Here is a 21342-nt window from a genome sequence, read left to right as displayed (position 1 = left end):
ATTAAACAGTGAGCAACATGCTCCCTGATCCATGACAATTGGAATCTCTATCTCAATAACATGAGCCTTGAGCTGAACTTTTCAGGCATTTCAGTCAAAGGTGGAACTACAGCTAACCTTCTTCTCCTTAGTGCCTAATTCATTTTCAGTTATTAAGTGTTTCTGAAAGTGAGTTAACTCTTTTAAGCCAAAGGAATACAATTTTAGAGGACTTCAAAGTGATCTTTTCATTTGATACCTCAAAATACTGCCACACCTTTTAAGATTTTGCAGTGCAAGGCAAATATTTCTTGGCCCCAAAGAAATCATGTGCCACAGTGATTTAGGGATTAGAAAGAAAAGAGGCTACTGCAGTTTGGATACTCACTTCTGATTTACTCTGTGTACATCTGCAGTGTGGCCTGCGGGTTCGTGTTACTGTGGTATGTATCCCAAGTGTCATCCTAATTCTAATAAAAGAGCTTTGGCTTTAACACTGTTCTGTATGTTTGCCTTGTATTTGAACAGCCTGCTGACAATTCTTTGAATTTACCTGAGGGTAAAACTCTCCACCCTCCCCAGTCATCTCATCATTTAACTTGCTGTAATTGACTACCACAGCCCACTATTCAGATACATATTTTTAGCTAAATCATCACAATAATAGGAATTTGCCAAGGTATTTTCAGGTCAGATGCCACTATATACACCTGCAGTTTAGAGGGAATGCGTGCATATCAAACTCTCCTAAGACACTGAGAATAAATATTCTCCAAGTTGCTAAAATGTAATGTCCTCCTTTGAAAATGGAGTCTTCATACAAAATGAAAGCACTCTAGAAATGCTGACAACTGGAACTCTCCTTAGTTCCCCCCCCCCCAGTACTATTATATTGGTCCAAATCTAATTAGTTTTTGATTTTAGTTTAACTTTGTTGAGAACTCATTGTTTGAAAGTGATATGTATTAAGTACAAGCTGGTTGCAGGGTAATTATTTTTAGTTTACTCTGGATTATTTTATATATGAAATATATTTGGAGTTTGATAGATTTTGGAAATTCAATACAATTCCAAATTCATTCAAATATAAGGAGGATATGAACACTTAAGTAGCCTGGAAGGAAATATATGAAAATACTAACAGTGGCCAGCTCTGGGAAATTTTCTAAAAAATATGTTTATCATACATATTTTCTTACATGTTCATCTTATATACTTTATTCTATAACCATATATTTATTGTATTTTTAAAAAGAGAATTTTTTTTAATGCTGCCCATACTAATCATATCTTCTCATTCACAACATCCCTTAAAATTAAACTGACTGGCAGATAGAATACAGTCAACAAGAGCTTTGAAACTTAGGTAGACCATCTCTTTCAAATATTATTTTGATATACTCCCTCATTCAACATCTATCAATTTGTACTTACTATGTGCCAAAGACTGTGCTCAAACCAGAAATATAAACATAAAAGGCATAGTTCCTGCGGGCAATGATCTCATTTTCATGTCCTAAGCTTGGATCTTAACTGAGAACTAGGCCCACAGGTTACACCTTTTAGTGAAGAACAAGTAAGTCTTTCAATTTCTATTATTCTATAATAGCTTCATCATTTACAATTTCTCCTTTTAAACATGACAAGCATAGATAGATAGATAGATAGATAGATAGATAGATAGATAGATAGATAGATAGATAAAATCTTCTGAAGAATGACAAGTTTGAATGGACATAATTTCTTCTTAATCTAAACAACTAACTTGCTCAAATTACTTCTGTGATTACAGTATTTTCAGACTTAGATTCTGATTGTTAGAGGTACTTTGAATCAACTCACTTTTCTCTTCTATTGTCAAGTTTGTAGTCTCGTGGTTTTGTTTTTTGCAGTTTTTAGGTCAGTGCCACACCACCAAATGACATAGAGGCCATTCCAAGACCAAGTGAAGTCTTGTTTTAACTGGCATATAACTGTTTTTATTTGGGTTTCTGTGGAATTTGGAAGTCTGCAACTCATCCAAAATAAGGGCATTCCACAAATTCCATTTCATAAAAGCCATCCCTCCTTCGTATACTGCTTCCATTTCCTTCAATGTAACTAAACTTTTAGCAGGCCGTTCCAAGAAAAATGATAAAGGGAGGTGTCTTAAGACAAGCAAAGCACAGAATTCTTATTCAGCAAGTCCTCTTGATAATATTAATAGCAGTAGCAACAGAAGCAAGAGTAATAGTAGTACAGAAAAATGATAATCATAATATAATTAAACATTTAAAACATCAACCCTTTCAAATAAATTTAGAAAATCCAAGAGCTAAAAATATAAACATTTGTACATGTATTAGTTGATCGATACAAGTAATACTCACAATTCTTTAGCAATGTGTTTTATTTCTCAAATTGTTTAAATAAAAACTAGGTTTTTCTGGGTTGCCAAAGTTTAGCCTAAAAATCTTAGTTTTTCTTTTAAATGCAAAAGTTTATTGGGACTCTAAGTGCTTGAACACAAAGAGAAACAGGGAGAGATTCTGCTTTGGAGAGGAGACCTTAAGGAAGACCTTGGTTATCTTGCCTGGTAAGATTACTCCAGTGCGATCCTGTTTCCTGAGAAATACAGTGTATGGCAGCTCCCCACATGCAAGGGTCAGTCTCTTTGGTTGCGGGTAAAACTCATTAAAGTTAATGGGGATGCGGTGCCTACATCAAAGCAAGCATGGAACCACACAGAACATAACAGCAGAGGAGACTCTGAGAATGTTCTGACTGTGAATGCGCAGTTGGCTTGCTGAATCGTAATAAGGATTGTGTTCAGGTCCTCGTTTCCTCTGAGGAAGACTGGGCAGGTTTTCCTGAACCCTGGCTTTGTGTGGACCCATAGCAGAGTGTTTTGTTTAAGTGATGTGTTGCTTGCAGTCCCCTCACAGAGCACGATTTAACACAAATACTTCTGAGTGGGAATCTGCTCCATAAGAGCTGAAGTAACTTGGATTCTTTTGCTTGAGAAAAGGAAAACTGTTTTCAAGCATAGAAATGATGTAAAGAAGAATATGCAAAAGGAAATGAGCCTACACTGCCATAAGGTTATAAAGAAGGAAGACCTGACAGCACTAGATACCTTAGGGTTTTGGGGGCTTCTCTAGAGATGCTTAAAAACCAGAGTCAGGAGTGCCCCTGGTAAGTCAGGATAGGTGGATGTTCCTGTGATATTACTCTTGTCAAATGAAAAGTGCCATTAAAATCAAATGTTCTATATGTCTTAACATGCCCATGAAACAAGGAGGTTACCATTCCCTTGGTGTGAGTGCATGGTAAACAATGCTCATCTGGCACAGGGGACATGCCAGTATCAGCATGCTTGCCTGAGCCCTTGGCCTCAGATTCATCTTTGCATCAGTGTAATTGGGCCTCTGTTCCCACAGCTCACTATGGTCCTCATCATCAACATCATCATCATCAACATCATCATAACAAATGAACAAATCATTATCCTTTCCAATAGTCCTGACATTTTGAATCATTCAAAATTTTAATAGATAGATAAGAGAAGGGATACTCTGTCATGGTTCCCAAATTTTTCACATTCACTTCAAAAATTTTCAATGACTTCCATGTGATATTTTGTATTTTGAGAATCTATTGCTGAGACAAATTCAAAATGACAACAAAAACTACCATGAATTTTCTTATTATTTAAAAATAAATGAATTTTGTTAATCCCAGTGGCATTTATGTACATTTGAAAAATTGTACCTGTGGGACACTATATGTTAAGTTTCCATATAGCATTTGGTATGCACATTCAAAGGTCCCAACAAAAGTCAGCCCTCTGATGGAAATAACTAGAGCTGACAAGATCTGGGTCTGCAGTAACTCCCTGAAAACATGAGCAAATGTCTTTTCCTTTCTGAACCTTAATTTCCTCATCTATAAAATAAGGAGATTGGACTAGCTGCTCTAAGAATCCTTTGAGCTTTAAAACTTTGATTATATCAGATCCTTTATTTAGCAACCATATGCAACTAGATTTAAATGTCATATGTGGCTGTAAATGTTAACGTGTAGCAATATTAATATGCTTTTCATGTTAGGGAAGTTGTTCTTATCAAAAATTTATCAATATTCCTGCACATTTATGTTTGGTAAACCCATTATAAATATCCAGCATGCCTATTCTCAAACATTGCTTTATTTTTTATTCTCCATTTAGTCCATTTAGCGAACAGATCTTAAAAATTAGGTCTCAACGTATTTGTCCATATATTATAAATGGAAACATTGAAGTCTGTCCAAAGAATCACGTAGTCAGTCAATGACATAGTTTAGAAGAGAGCTGTCATTACAAGATAATTTCTGCAAGGAATGCTAAAAGTATCTGTTAATGCTCTCTTCATGGTAATGAGTAAGTTATTGAAATAATCACTGTAGGAGATTTTCATCTCCAAAATTATTACTATCCTAATTGCTGATGACTATTAACTCAGTATTTTTCTAGTTTATAGTATTTAATTGTAATTGATTAAAAGACTGTAATGCTGCTATATCAGAGTTTGTATGTGTTTTTTAAGTGTTGAAGATGAACCATATCTTAAAATATTTAATATTAATGTTATTATTGCTCATGTAAATTAGTGAAATTCTAAAAAGTGCTGTTCCTAGTAAATCTTAATAAATTATTATACTTTTAATTTTAAAATATCATCACATTTGAATTTTGATGTTTATAGACTTATTTAGTATGTTTACTTTTCTTCAGTAATATAATTCCAGTGTTATCTTTAGCATTTATTTTTCTCTTTTGACCATGTTTTTCCTAAAGGGAGTTTTATATACAAAACTAATATGACTTTTTACACAAACATACATATATATTTAAATGCCAAGCATAACTCTCTTCCTCATAATCATTCTGAACTCTCAGTGGATATTTTAGACAGTCACAGGAATAACTTTTATTCATAACTGTTCCATCATTTTAAAGCCTAATTGTAGGAAATATTTTTGTTTTAAAATTCTGGGAGTCTAGAAACAAAGAGATTTCTACTCAAAGAAACTTGGGATAGCTGATCTTTTAAGAGCAACTGAGTACCTAATGTACTGGGAAGAAGAGTCGCTTTTCACTTGGAGCAAGAGAACTCTCGGCCAGAATAAACCAGTATCAGTTTAACGAGGATTTAGTATGTTTACATTTCACCCAGGTATAAAAAATTATATTCAGTAAGAATCTAAGGAGTCATGTCAAGATAAGCGTGATAAAGTTCCAGGGGTTTAGCTGGCAGTGAAAAGGAGAAAAACAGAATCTAAAACACAAGGACCTTAAACCCAGAAAACTTCTACGGAGCTAGGGAGTATGGCATTGACAATTTTGTCACCTCAACACTTCCTTCATTTTATCCTTCTCGTTTCCTGAATGAATCAGGACGACTGGGCCACATTGCCGGCCCCTCTCAGGGCTTGGCCCCCTCACAGTCTCTGTGCTGTGTGGGTACAGATGCATTCATGGGAACTAACTCTCCAACCTGGAGCAAGCTTTGCACCCTGATTAAGCACTTGCAAATTCTGGGATGCTGAGCAGTCTCTTCATGATACTCTCCCAGGTTGCTTGGCAGAATAAAGACCTTCCTCAAAAATACACTGAGGGTCAGAAGCCACTAGTCAGAAACTCGTGAGTGTATAAGTAGGTCCTTGATTAGCCATGCATGAGGGGAGGACACAAAATGCGAATCTAGACACAGACGCAGGTAAAACGTTGAGAAATACTACCACAGTTTCACAGCTAAAAAACAGTTCGGAAATTAATTTCAGCTCTACATAATCACGCAGGAAGCAATTAAATGAAACAAGACAACCTGCTTGTTCAGAAATTAATTTCTATGCTAATCTTGAACCTTAAATTTTTGCTAATCCTGTTTCAGTTTAATCACTTTTACAAAAGCACACACACTTAACCATGTTTCCCAAATGCCACTGTTTAGCAGTTTTCACAGCATATTTTGTTTTGATACAGGTCTTGTCATTTTTGCCCTCATCTAACAAATTTTTTAAAAAGGCAGTCAAATCTAAACACAATCACAAGCGAATTTTGGAATGTTTCTTGGTACAAATGCCCCTGAAAATTTCAAATTTTTATAAATCAGTTTGTCCCAGTCCAATGGATCAGAGGTCTCTACAACAAAGCTCTGGAATCAGTTCTATGGGTGAAGTAAAAATCCAGCAAATTACCAAGTGATGGATGAACAATTGCTGTCATGATGCCCTTTGGCACATTAACAAACACCAACCAATGCGCTAGTTATTTTCCAAAGTAAGTGGTTATCACCCCTACACAAAGATTTTAAAGGGTCTAAGTAAAATGACTGTAGCTTTAATATGGACTCAGAAAGAAGTGAGGGACCTGCAACCCATCCTTCTTCCTCTAGACTGAAATATATTTATGACATCTAAGAAGGGACTGTGTTTGTCCAACTGGTTTATTCAGTCAGTTGTTCATCTGTCCACTTGTTAAAGCAACATTTACTGAGTGCTGGATGTTGTGCTTGGTGCTGGAGATATGAAGATAAAGACAAATCTATCCTCACTGTTTAATGGGAGAGACAAACAGGAGAACAAGATCGAATCAGTGATAAGTATGACAAAAGAATGCTCTCCACTGGGAGTGAAGGTATACTAAGGAAGGCTTCCATCACCAAGGAGGTGATAACGAACCAGAGTGTGAATGAGGAGGAACCATAATGGTGAACAGAGCAGGGAAAGGCCAAGAAATGGGTACATGTGACGAGGGCACGGAGAGGGAGAAGCGTGGTTAGAGCATTCTGTCCTCGTAAGTCATCACTTAAAAAATTTTTTTTTAAAGGTGAAAGAAATTCAGTAGGAATCATATGGAATGACAGATGACCTGTAATTACAGTAGAATGCAGCTCAGTTTTATTGCTTTGGGGCCAGAGAAAGAAGTCAATGGTTCCAAGGACTCCTTTTCCACTGTAAAATTTTCTGATTTTTGAAGATGTGGCACAAGTTTAACAATACAATGATACAGAAAATCATTTCATTTGTGACCACAGCAGTCAGGATAGGTGGGGGAGGGCACTGGGAGAATACAGGGATGACCGAACAGCCCCCAAACACCATCACCCAATGATCTCCCAGAACTCTTTGGCCCTAGTTCCTCAATCTTCTGTGAACATCACTCATAACTTCCTATCTGAGAGGTTGTGATAAATCCCCATTCTTAGAAATCTCCATGACCTTTTCAAAAGATAGCTCAAAACATGACCCATATAGCTGTAGCGTACATTTCTCATTTTTAACACGTAAAATTTCAGAATACTTAGTTGCTTCCCTTTCTGCAATACAAAAGAAATAATGAAAGCATTTGTTTCAAACAAACAAACAAAAACTCCAGAAAATGTACAATAAATTTAGCAGCAATAATTTTGTAGGACTTCAGTAAAACTGGATTGCAATCATCTAATCTAATGAGAATCACTTCATTCCATATTTGTCTGCTTCCCCTCAAATCCATTCTGTAGGGGGGAAATTTTTTTTCAAATGACTACCCATTTAAATGGTTAAACTACTCTTGTATGTGGCACAAGATAAACTAAATATAAAACAAACTGAACTCAACTTTAAAACAAATCTTGTTATGGTGAAAACTCAAACATTAAGACCTCATTAAAGTTTCCTTACTAAAGTAACGTAAGTGGCACAATCTTTCCTCCCCCCCTCAACTACTTAAGAAGCTAAAGCTTCTTTATGCTGACAACTCAATGTATTTGAAGGATAAGCTAAACCAGAGTAGTTTTCCAATCTCATATACAACAGGAAAGGAATAACCAAATAGCAACGATTACTAAATGTTGCAACAGACTGTTCTAAGTGGCACTCAAAAAACGGTGTGCCCTTTAACACAGTGATTCTACTTGCCATGGGAAGATAAATAGACAAGAATGTCAATTGCTGTACTATTTATATTGTGAAAGAGGAAAAACAAACTTATTCTGATTAAAAGAGGAATGGATAAACCAATTATGTTAGAACCATGGTATGAATACTATGCAACCATTAAAATGAGATCTATTTATATATGCTAACATGAGAAGATCTCCAAGACATTGGAAAAAGCATGCTGCTTAATTGTACATATAGCTGGATCTCACTTATGTGAAAAATACATGCAAGCATATGTGCATATATCTATGCATTTAATCTATGGGAAAGGTTTGAAAGGGTGCATGCCTATGGAGGAAAGCAGATAGAGTTCAAGGAAAGGGGGTGAGGAGATGGCAAAGAAGAATTTGTTACTTCTTATGCTGTTATATTATTTACATTTTTATGATTAAAACGTTTTTGAAAAGTAAAAAGAAAACAGTATGTATCAATTGTTAACCAAGAAAAAGAATAGCAACGGCAACAAAAAGCCAAAAATAAAGTGTTAGGGGCCATAGCACACATCAGAGAAGGAATACGAGAAGTCTGTTTGAGAAGATTGAAGCTTATCTTGGTAGCAGATTCTTGTTCTTTTCTTGATATCAGATAAGCTATTTTCAAACAGTGAATTATGTAACCCCAAAGCATAACACCTCTGATTGGTATGCACTGCAACTTCATACAACACAGATTGTATCATTTTGTAATATGTGCCAAGCATGTCACTAAAAGGTACAAAACATATGCTTTTTACCTGTGATAAATCAACTTGACTAGGTCACAGAACGAGTAGCTGGCAGACTTCCGAGTTTTCAAAGTGCCACATAAGAGCCCTGAAACATGGTGACACTCCTCTCATTTTACTGGCATAAATGACACATGCCATCAAAAATCACAGCCTCATCTCACATTTGTTACATTTTTGACAAGCAATTTTCATTCAGTAGTGCTTGCTCATGTACACAGGCATAAAACAAAAGGTGATGCATTCATTTTTTTCATTTCAAAAGTATGAATTAGTAGTCAAGTACATTTTTTATAATGCTGGTAATTTCTTAGAATTTTTAGAATTAATATAATAAAACATAAATATTTAAAACACAGTAACTTTAATAATTATATAGGGATTTTGTTCCACAGTACTCAACTCTACCTAGTATTTCGTTTCCTCCAGCCATCAATTTCTCATTTCTTTCTTCTTTCTTGTTTTCCTCCCATCCTTCCTTCCTGGCTTCCATAATTATGTATTCAACACCTCTTATGTGTCAAGCAGTGCACTGGGGGCTAGGAATCCACAGATGAGTATGACATTATTCTTGCCTTGGACGAGTTTACAGTATGGTGAGGAAAACCCACAGGTAAGCAGATTAATCTGAATAAAACATGGTGCCAGAAACAATATTCTGACAAAAAGAAAAATAACATTTACTGGGCATCTACTACATGCAAAGTACCATGTTAGATGTTTTATCCCCATTATTCATTTAACCTTCACATTTAATCCTCGTACCTTCATGCAGGTATTTTTACTTTCTTTTTGCAAATGAGGATCTTGAATTGTGGAAAAATTAAATGATGTTAAAAAATTCCAAAGCATCTAAGAAATAACCAGCAGTGCTCTTAAGACGGTAAACTATAAACTTGGCTGGTTTAACTGACTTGTTAATACTTGCTCTTGAACTAGAACCCAGAAATCTTGCTACCTACTGCCAAAGTTCACTTTTAGACAGACAGAAAGAAATGGGCCGCTACAGCTCATTACAGTGAAACTTGGCATTTGTTTTTAATACTTGGGTTTTGAACTTTAAGTATAAGAAGACAACAGTATCATTTTATTAACAATTAATTAGAAAAGAATTGATACTTTGGAGAGTGAAGTTTTCCAAAAATAAAACTGCTAACACTATATACAGAAAATGGAGGGCTCTAGAAATGCTACTGAATGGCTTGTCTGACCTCCGTTTTGCCAAGTTTCTTTAATTTCACAGTTTAAATGAATTCTTAAAGTGGGAGGTAATTTTTCTTCCCCTTTGGGGGATAGTATCAGTTCCATTTCTATCACTGAGTACTCTCTAGAAGACTTAAGGTTGTCAGTTTTTCATACTGCATTTTGAAAACCTTTCTAGGGGAGAGGAGGAAGCATTTTATAGCTGGTGAAACTGGAAGTCCAAGGCTATTAACTGAAGGTTGAAAAAAGGACGGCTAATGAGCCTTCCTTATCAATACAGTTTAATATTTTCTGTTTTCTTTGTTAACAGAAACGAAAGGTAGCTTGTTTGCTTCCTTCTTCTCTTCCAACAAACATATATTAAATACCTACTGTGTTTCAGACTTTATGCTAGGTACCAGGAATAAAAAGACATAGTAGGTCACAGTCTAAAAAAGATAGCCATGTAAAGACCATGTTCTAGGCACTGTACTATGTACTTTACATGGATTATCTCATTTAACCCTCAGAATAACTCTGACTGATAGGTACAAATATTGTCTCCATTTTGCAAATGAAAACAGCAAGGCTAATACAAGTTTGGTACTTGCCCTGGGTCACACATACAGAAAATGGCATTGCTAGGTGTGTTTGACCCTTAATTACTCCATGATACTGCTAAAACAGAGACATAACCAAAGAGCTAAGGGAATCATAAGGGCATAAAGGGGAGTGACAGACATGGCTTCAGGCAGTCCAGAGATGCATTATATGGAGGTACCATTTGAGATTTACCTTGAAAGAAGAAATAGTGAATATTCATTGGGGGAGAAGAGTGATCAGGCATTTTAGACTGGGAAAAAAATACATATATGCAAAGGTACAGAGATGTAAAAGGGCATGGCAAGGTTGAAGAAACTGTTCAAGATCTGCAAGAAATGAGTCAACAGACCTAAAGCTAGAAGAGGAGGGTTTGCACGCTTCAACAAGGAGCTTAGGCTTTATCCTGAAGGCAGCAGAAAACTAAGAAGGAAGTGGAATAAAAGATTGTGTGTGTGTGTGTGTGTGTGTGTGTGTGTGTGTGTGTGTGTGTGTGTTGAAGATAATGCTTGTGGCAATGTAGAAAGTGGGCTGAAAGTACACTCTCAAGCTGTAACTGCAACAGTCTATGAGAGAAAGACAGGGCTGCCCTGAGGCTGTATGTGATAATGTGACTTATAATAAGAAATATATATTTGGTCTTTATTCCCGGTCCCTGACATAGGGGTCCTAAAACCCTTATAAATTCCTAAGTGATAAAAGCACTAGAAGCATCTTTTGATCTAATGAAGCAACTTGGTGGGCTCTGGGATGGGGGCTGGTCACCAGAAAGGTCAAGCCATGATTAGAAACGTGAAATTTTTAGATGTGCCCCTACCCCCACTCCTCTAGAGGGGAGAGGAGCTGGAAATGAAGTTAATAATTGATCAGGCCTCCTTGAGGAAGCCTTCATAAAATCCGAGCAATGTGGGTTTCAGAGCCTCAAGGATAGCAAACACATCCACACTGGGAGGGTGATGCACCCCAGGTTCACAGGGACCGACACTCCTCCCAGACCTTGCCTTATATATCTCTTCATCTGGCTGTTCATCTATATCCTTTAATAAACTGGTAAATGTAAGTTAAATGTTTCCCTGAGTTCTGTGTGCTGCTCCAGCATATCAGTTGAATCCAAGGAGAGGGTAGTGGGAGCCTCTAACTCACAGCCAAGTCAGACAGAAGTTGGGGACTTGTGATTGGCATCTGAAATGAGTTGGAAGCTGTCTTGTGGGACTGAGCCCTTAACCTATGATACCTGACGCTATCTCCAAGTAGATAGTGCTAGAATTGAGTTAAACTGTAGGACACCCAGTTGGTGTCACAGAGAATTGCTTGTTATGGGGGAAAACCCCTCCATGCATTTAGTGATCCTAAGGGTCAGAGTGAAATGTTCTGTGTGGAAGTAAAGGAGAAAGACACAGGAGGATATATGAGTTATTTTCCTTAATTTACTCTAGTGCTGTCTAGGTATCCAAGCAGTCTGTACTGTGCACGATGCTGAGGGGGTCAATTAGAGCAGGTAATAAGGGAAGTAAGTATGCAACACACCTGAACACATGCCATGTTATTGTGATGAGCATTTTTACATTTATTCTTCACTTGATCCACACAATAACCCTCAGAGGTTATTTCTTTTTCAATTGTGTGGAGGAGAACTCTGAATATTAAGAAAGGTATCCAAGGTCATACAGATGACCACTAGCACAGCTGGAATCCAAACCACCCAAGTCTGTCTTCCTCCAAAGCCTATGGCCTTTCACAGAGGACACACTCAAGGACAGTACAATTTATTTAATGGTTCCATTCATTCTAGTTGGCCTTCACTGAATTTAAATAAAGTGCCTTTGAGAGCCAAAGTGTTAAAATAGCAAACAAAGATGACAAAATAAGGGTCACAGAGCAGATCTATAAAATGTAGGCCTAGTTAGGGGCTCCTTTTAAAACTATGTTCTACACTTCACGTTTGTAGGCATACTGCCATTCATCTAAAAGGGAAATTTCCAGAGATTTAAGTATCATTTGCATTTGTGGCTTTGGAAACTTCCCAGAAAACTGTGCTCTGAATAGAAGGATGTGATATTAAAGTAAAAATTATACTTAGCTTTACCTAGCAACCCAACTTCCAGAATCAAGGTTATTGCTAAAGTGATTTTGAGTAGACCTGGTGCATTTAGATGCATATATATGTACACACTCATTCACACACACATACACACATGGAGTCTTTTTAGAGAAACCAAGCTAGCCTGCTGCCCTTAGGACCTGTTTGTAACATTGCATCCCGGTGACTAAATGGCCTTGATACCACACTATTACACTAGGCTGTCACCCTACTGTGGCAAAGTGCCTTTGTACTTTTATTATCATTCATTAGTTTACTAATGGATTGGAAAAGATAATCCACATAGTGTAAGTGCTATGTAAATTTTAGTTGCTGCTGTTGTTATTATTCATTATTATTATTATTATTTTTCCCATTCAATTAGTCACCAGCATTAGTACCGTCAGGGGGAGACCCTAAAACTTTGGAGAGTCTAGCAGTGTTAGGCTCTCATAGCCCTTTGACCAAAGAAGTATTTTCTTTTTTCTGAAAAGGATACTTTTTGATGATCAGATTGACTTAACCAAGCCAATCACTGTTTCACAATTTTCCTCTTCCATTTTCTCCTCTCTTCTTCTTTGTCTTCAACATTTATTAACCCCGAGATTAATTTGTTTATTTAACTAGTATTTATTGAGAGACTACTCTGTGCAAGGCCTGGTTCAAGTGCTGGGATTAGAACAGTGAATAAAGCAGTCAAAAATACCTGCCCTCAAGAAGACGCTATTCTAACGAAAACAACAAAAAAAGCAAAATAACAAAACAAAACAAAGTAAAAAAAAACAAAAAAAGATGCTACTCTAGTAGATCGTTCATGCCACACATCTCATCCATCTGAGGGCCAGTATCAGACACCCTGTCAGGACGCAGGACTGGCGATAGGTGAAGAGCAGGGAGAAGAAAAGATCAGGCCTCCAGACAGCCACACCGCACCCCCGCCCTCCTGCTGGAGTCTGACTACACATGAGCACAGTTAAGAAATTTTCCCTATTGCTATGCTCACCTTTGTGTGATGCTCTGGGTTATTACCACCCTGGAGGCTCACAGTTCTTGCGGCTGAGATCGTGGCTCTCCTTTCCATCAGCCTATCACCAAGCACCTGGGATACAGAGCTTTCCAGGAGGAAACATCCAAAGATCTGAAGGAACTGATTGAATGTGAAAACCTAGACGCCTGGCTGCAGGCCCTGTGCAGGCACCTTTTCATTAGGCATGAGCTGTACCGAGCAGCTCTGAGATCTAGGAATCCATCCACGTGCACAGTCCACCTCTGCCACTCATGTCAGCAATGCCTGAAGGGCATGACCAGGGAGACTGAATTTGACCTACTTCATGCTCGGGCTCCTTCTGTGTAGGATCTTGATGAGTTTCACTAAACCAAATTTTCTCAGTTTTCCTAAAAAGGAAGGAAAGAAACAAGATTCAAATGGTTTCTTTCGAAATATCCTTTTATCAGGCAATGTTGACTAAAATCACTGGTTTCAAATGAGGACATGTCAAGCACATGACTACCACTTATCCATTATAAGAGCAGGAACAGAAACTATCTAAAAAATAGATTAAAACTGAACTCTCACAAAAACTAAAAAATGTTCTTTTGGCCAGCGATTCAGCCTCTCTCCCTCAAACCAAACCTTTTAGTAAAAGTAATAACATATGAGGAAAATGGATGTTCTGAATTGAACTTCCTATTTTCCCTTTCCTCCTGGTGGAGGTGACTAATGAACAGTGAAATGGCCAAGAGGTAGGCAGGAAGCCACAAAGGAGAGGAGGAGGAGCAAAGGACAGAAATAATCCACAAATGGTAACTATCTGAAACAATGGGGAATTCAATGGATTTCTACTTTACGTGGTAAGGGAAGAGGCATGGAAAATAATAGCTATATTAGCTTAGGTAATGACAGTAATTAATAGTTGCATGCCTCTACTATGCTAGGCCCAGCACCTGCCAGGTATTTTTAATCCATTATCTCTCAGCAATCCTGCAAGGGTGGCATTATTCTTAACTTTAAAGAAGAAAAATGAGAGGCACAGAGAGTTAAGTACCTGGCCCAGGCCCACACAGCAAGATGATAGAGCCTGGACTGCAACCCAAACCCAAGGCTCTTGCCTTTCAGCATAAGTCTCCTCTGCACCACTCCTTAGAATCTACTGCAAAACATTGCACATTTCTCAAATGGGAGTCTATTGTGTTATTATGATAGTTTAAAACATTTTAAATAACATTCTAGTGAAACACGTAGGATATCATTAGTGTATGGAAAAATTACCTAGACAGCTGATTTAAATTGCATTTTCCTGGGTTCCACCCTTGGAAGACTGAAATTCAGTAGGTCTGGGGTAGGGTTCAGGAATCTACATTTTAAACAGGCCTCCAAGAAATTAATACAGTGATCATGAAATCACACTTTTTTAAAAACACCTTTATTATGGTACGGTTCCTGTTTAGTAAACTACACATATTTCAAATTTACAATTTGATGAATTTTGATAGGTGTATACACCAATGAAACCACTGCTACAATCAAGATAGCTAACATTTCGATCACTCCCCAAGAGGTGCAATTTTCGAATCCCCAACTTATCCTTTCCCACACCTTTTACCCTGTGATAGCCATTAGTTTGTTCTCTATGTCTGTGAGTCTGTTTCTGTTTTGTAGATAAGTTCATTTGTGTACTTTTTTAAGATTCCACATATAAGCAATATCATATGGCATTTTTCTTTCTCTTTCTGGCTTACATCACTTAGAATGATGATCTCCAGGTCCATCCATGTTGCTGCACATGGCATTATTTTATTCTATTTTCTGGCTAGGTAGTATTCCATTGTATTTATATACCACATCTTCTTTATCTAGTCATCTGTTGATGGACATTTGGGTTGTTTCCATGTCTTGGATATTGTAAATAATGCTGCTATGAACATTGGAGTGCATGTGTCTTTTTGAATTATATTTTTCTCCAGATATATGCCCAGGAGTGGGATTGCTGGATCATATGGTAAGTCTATTTTTAGGTTTTTAAGGAACCTCCATAGTGTCCTTCATAGTGGCTTCACCAATTTGCATTCCCAACAACAGTGTAGGAAGGTTATTTTTTCTTCACACCCTGTCCAGCATTTATTGTTTGTAGACTTTTTAATGATGGCCATTCTGACTGGTGTCAGGTGATATCTCATTGTAGTTTTGATTTGCATTTCTCTGATAATTAGTGATGTTGAGCATCTTTTCATGTGCTTGTTGGCCATCTGGATGTCTTCTTTGGAGAAGATGTCTATTTAGGTCTTCTGCCCATTTTTTGATTGGATTGCTTGTTTGTTTGTTTTGATATTAAGGTATATGAGCTGTTTGTATCAAGTCATACTTTGAGACACAATATCATAGACCTTACCCAAAATTTCTAATTCTCAATTTCCTATTCCATTGTCTTGTCACTCACTTTATTCTAAAATGTAGCTTCATAGAGCTGATCCCATGAGATAGTTGTCTTGTGCCTCAGGGGTAAAATACAATATTGGTGGGGAGGGGCCCAGGTTCTTGGTAGAACTCTGTTGCAAACTTGTTGGGTAAACTCAAACGATTCCTTTGAATGTTGTGGGCCTTTGCCTCCGATTTGTAAGATGAAGAGTTTCTAAAATCACACATCTATGATTTTATTTGGCTAGAGAAGGCCAATTTTTAAAATGATAATGATCTCTAGAGCCTAAATATTTCAATGTTGAAATGTAAGAGGCAGAGTCTACTTTCCCTATAAATTTTATATCAACATACTGCCTTCACATATCATGGATTTGGGGGAAGAGAATGGGAATCCAAAAATGGAAGCAAGTACAAGTTATATTTTTAAGACCATTTAGTTATTTGCTTAGCAACTGATTTCTTCAATCAGGTAGTTACATCTATAGTAAGAATTCTTTAAGTATATATACAGTAGACCCTGTACAACATGGTTTAGAACTGTGCCAGTCCATTTATATGTGGATTTTTCTCAATAGTAAATACTATCGTACTAAACCATCCACAGTTGAATCTGTGGATACGAATCTGCAGATAAGGAGGACCAACTGTAAAGTAATAGGAAGATTTTCCACTGAGTGGCGGATAGGGACCTAAACTCTCTAGCTGTTTAAGGATCAACTGTATTTCAAATCTTAGAAAGCAAGCTATTGCACAATCATTCATTCTAATTTTCAATAGCATCTTGAAGACCAAAGCTATTCTGAGTTAGTTTTTTAAAGAACTAAAAATACCCCTTGATTTATATCAACACACTCTTGGATATTGAAAACATAGGCTGAGAATTTCTGATTTATAGCTTGTTTTTAAATGCCCAAAGTATGGCTTATTGGATGGTTAGTGTCCATGGAGATAAGCTTAAAATGTGAAATGAGTCACACAAATGAAGTCACAAGTTATAAAAGAAAAGGAAGACTACAGTGAAAGAGCTATGGTTCTAACTCAATAAGGAAAACCATGACGCAAACTTGCTCACGTTCAGAAAGCTGTGTATATATTTACTTCCCTTGAAATATTCCTTTTTTCTCTGTGACTTATTAACACTTTCCTGGGAGGTACTAATTTCCTTATTCAAACAGCCTAGTCCAGCAGCAGAATTTGGTTACAGAAAGAGACAAGGAAAAGACATATTATTACCTGGGAGATCCGAATCACCAGAAACAAAAGAAACAATTCAGTCAATTATGAACTAAGTTGAGATTCACTACTTACAGCAATGATGAGGGAGACATTAATTTCACATTTGGAGAGTGTGCAATATTTTCTCCAGCATTTTGCAGTATAATTTAACAGCTCTTATTTAAAAAGGAACTTTTCAACTCAATTGATGCTAGTTTTATCTCTGAAGCTTTCAATTATACCATACTCCCAAAAGCATCATATTAAGTAAATGCAATGCATTCATAATCTTACATAGCCTGCATAGTATAGTAGAGGCACTTAGGAAAGTGTACTGAGATTATGTTGCATGTATCATAAGGATAAATATACTTTTTCTATCTATTTTCTACCTATTTCCTAAGCAAGATCTTGGAGAGTTCATAAATTGACTTTGACTTCTTCAGTTTATGATTTTGCAGCTTCCAAGAAAGATAAAATGTTTTCTGCTGCAGCTAAGGAGTATAATACTGCTACAGTCTATTTACTTGTATTGCAAGGTAAGCTCAGAAGTTAAAATGAAAAGGTTACTTTTTTAGGTCAGGAATTCTAAGGAAAAAAATTTTATACTCTATACTAATCTTTAATAACATTCATGAATGCTACAACCTAAAAAATATCCGAAGTAACTATTTTTGCTGGCCTAGAAAAAATTCCAGCCAATAACTTCTAATCCACACAAAACCCAAAATATTAAGTCTAGAACAAAACCCCTGACAAACTATCAAAGGGTGGGCACCAGGTGAGCACCAGACTATGTTGGTGCTCAAGCACCTTCTCCCCTCACATTTTACTGCATCTTCTAAATTGAAGAAACAGTTCTATGAGCCTTAAAGGGGCTGGTGGAGCTACAGTGCTCTCTCTACTAAGACAAATGAGAAGGATTTGTCCTCAGTGGATCAGGGATTTCCATAATCATGATGTTCAGAATCACTGGAATGCTACTTGGCCTGCAAATTTTGCATTTACCTAATTTTTTAGAGGCTCTGGGCCCACTTAAATATCTTCGTGTATAATTGTGGTCTAAGGATATCCCATCAGTTCTGAAGGAAACACAGAAAGACAGGCCTTTGTTGGAAATGTATCTATGTTATGTCTAAAGAATAAGTAACTTTTTCTAGAATTGTTGTTTAGGCATTCAGAATTTTGGTAGGCTAAATAATCTGAAACCTGGTATCTGAAAGAATAAGCAGAAATGCCAGATGAAGGAATATCAAGGTAGATGAAAAGAGTAAATAATAACAACTAAAATTTATCAAGTGTTTGACATGAATGATTTTGGTTAATCCTAACAGTCACCCTTAGAAGTAGGTATAATTATATATTCCATTTTACAAATGAGGAAACTGAGATCCATGGAAGTTAAACAGCTTGCTCAACGATTCATAGCTGGTAATGGCATAATAAGAATTTAACCCAGGCAGCTGGATTCCACATCTGATATGTTTAAACAGTGTGATATATGGCCTTCCAGAAGGCCTCTTTTGTTTCCAGAAAGTCCAGCTCCACAACGGTCAGCTTGTCTCTGCTTACCTGTCATTAGTTGCCAAGGAAATGAGACAATCTCTAAGTTGAGCAGCATAAAACATTCAAATGAGATATAAATAAGGAACTTACATTTTTACTTACGCCACATTGTGCAGTACTGAAGGCAGTTTATTTCATGCAGTACTTCAGAAGCCATACTATTAATTTTGGAATGTGATATGAGCATGGAAAACTTGCCCTATCCAACCTATCATTCTTTTCAAAAGGAATTTTCTGACATTGAAAGTGCAACATTTAGGGACATGGAATTATGGCCTCTGTGAACACATTCCAAGTTATAAAGCTCCCTGCAAGGGGTTGGAGAAGATGGGGCAACTCTACCCAGAATTTGTGGGAAATGACCATAAGACAGATGAAATTCTCAATCCTGTCGCTTTGACTGGGAAAACCTCATTGCCTTGAGGCTCATGGAAGGAATCTGTCGCCAATTCTGAGCCCTTGGAATGTCCCAACATCACCTCCTCAGTGGCAAACTTTTACAGTATACCCCTCATCTCTAGGGACTAAGGGGTTCCTCAGCTCCAGTAGAGAAGCTAAGGAATTCCAAGAACCCTGTGAAATTCTTAACACCTTAGGGTACACAGCTAAGTAGTGCACACTATTTTCTTCCCTAATTCTTCTATTTGGAATTGCAGGGGTTCAGTGTTATCTGCACCCACACAGATCTCCGTGCCTTTGGAAAATGACAATGATCAAGTTCTCTTATCATCAATCTATTCAACACTTGTGGTAAAAATAGACAAAGAAATTATTGGAAAAGTTTGGAAAGGCTAAGAAGGTTTTAATAAATTATGTAATATATTAAATTGCCCAAAAGTAAAAGTGCCTTTTCATAAGGTGGCATCCTAACTTGTAATCACACTCATTATTTACACATAAGTTCATCCTATATTTCATGATATTTTATTGTTTTATTACTTAAACATTTTATTACTTCCTTATCTGGCAATGGTTATTTTTAAACCTGTGGTCAGATAAGAGGGTTGGGCAGATGGTACTTTCAATTTAAATGGATTTTTATGCCATTAGAAGAAATGTTTGCCCTGTCTAAAATGAGCATTGAGTATAAAAGTCACAGGCTTCAGACCATTTCGTGTGGGATTTTTCCACTATCCTTCCAATTAGTCAGTCAATGTGATGTTTCTCTAAACATAATCATTTATTTTTCTCTGGAGGATTACCTTCCATCCCGTTCAAGAAAGATGATCCTGGAAAATAGGAAAGCTTTCTACAACCCCCTCCCCCCACCAGTGCAATATTTATGATTAATTGCAGCCCATCATAATTAATGACAAAAGGAAAAAGCATTCAGTTTCCTAGCTCTTCTCATATAAAAAAGCGTTTGTTGCAGTTTGAGTTCTAGCCAACTTCCATTGTTCAGGCAATAATTAGGCAAATTATACCAATCATCAACAATCTTAACAGAGATTATATAACTGTAATTTAGACCAATGACCTTGGACTTATGAAAATAGAATATGGGGTATTTAATTGCATGATGTGGCACTACAATTCTATATCTATAAAGTCAAGGCTTTTATATTCGTTAATTAATTTACAATACCCCATACCTAAACATTTCTGAAAGTGACAAAATTATGTAAGTTTCACAAAATATCCAAATAGCATCTTCTTTCAAACAAACTGATCAATATTAAAAATAAGACTTCCACTCTCAATGTAAATAATGACTTCACATATTTCAGAAATTTGAATGGACTTGGCAGCCAACATGTTTAAATAGAATGTTTCAGGGCATTGGACTAGTCTAAATTATTAAAGGATTAAAACAAATCAACATCTTTTGTAATCAGAGAAATGCTGAGTCTGTTCAATACTCACTGTCAGTAGAGTTCACCTTAAGAAACAGAATGGGTTATGCATACAAAAACAAACCTCAAGTTGGAAGCTCCGCATCAACAGAACGATGAATAAGAGACTCTTCCAGCACAGTAGGCAAATTTCCCCTTTAATAAGCAGCCAGGAAAAAGCAATATTTCAATGTTTGCTTTCCTTCCTCTGAGGGAGAGGGTTTCACTATGACTTATTTTACTTCCTTTTTATTCTGTCCTATTTTCTTGGCTCTCACAGACAGCTCCAGTAGCAACATGACAATACCACTTTGCACTTGCCGAAAGCGCCTTTTCTCTAAAACTCTCAGCTGTGGTCTATGCGAGGAGAGTGTAAAACAGGGGAAACGATGCAAACATTGAAGTTCATCCTCTCATGCAAACATTTTGAGAGGCTCAGATTCATCCTAATGCCAGACTGGGAAAGAAGGACACCAACAAAAACCTAACTCCTCCCAAAGTTCCTGCTTGGTGTCCTTGAGGCCTTCGGCAAGATTTACCATTATCTCGAGCTCTGTCTCACATACAAAATAAAAGCAATGCCATTTTCTTTATGAGCATGTGAAGAGTAACTAGATTGCATTTTCTAAAATAAAACTTGGGTAAAAAGCAGATTCTTAGAATTCTAAAAATAAGCCTCAAGTGGGTATTTAGTGTGAAACAATCTTGAATGCATGTTTCTAGAGTTGAAAACACTCACATTTCTGTTTTTCTTTAACAAAAAAACTTGTCCAGGGGAAAACATCTCAAAATAAAAAAT

At 36.8% G+C, this 21342-nt stretch overlaps 1 long non-coding RNA gene across 1 annotated transcript; it reads right to left on the bottom strand.

Moving 5' to 3' along the window:
- Positions 1–9014: 9014 nt before the first annotated feature.
- Positions 9015–20655, bottom strand: LOC116664218. Its single transcript, XR_004320619.1, has 3 exons — positions 20629–20655; positions 13516–13907; positions 9015–9308 (listed from the first exon to the last, which is right to left on the bottom strand). It is a non-coding gene; the product is annotated as an uncharacterized LOC116664218 (long non-coding RNA).
- Positions 20656–21342: the final 687 nt, after the last annotated feature.

Source organism: Camelus ferus, chromosome 6 (assembly GCF_009834535.1).
Source record: "Camelus ferus isolate YT-003-E chromosome 6, BCGSAC_Cfer_1.0, whole genome shotgun sequence".
Classification (NCBI taxonomy): Eukaryota; Metazoa; Chordata; class Mammalia; order Artiodactyla; family Camelidae; genus Camelus; species Camelus ferus.
This window is presented reverse-complemented; position numbering and strand designations above follow the sequence as displayed.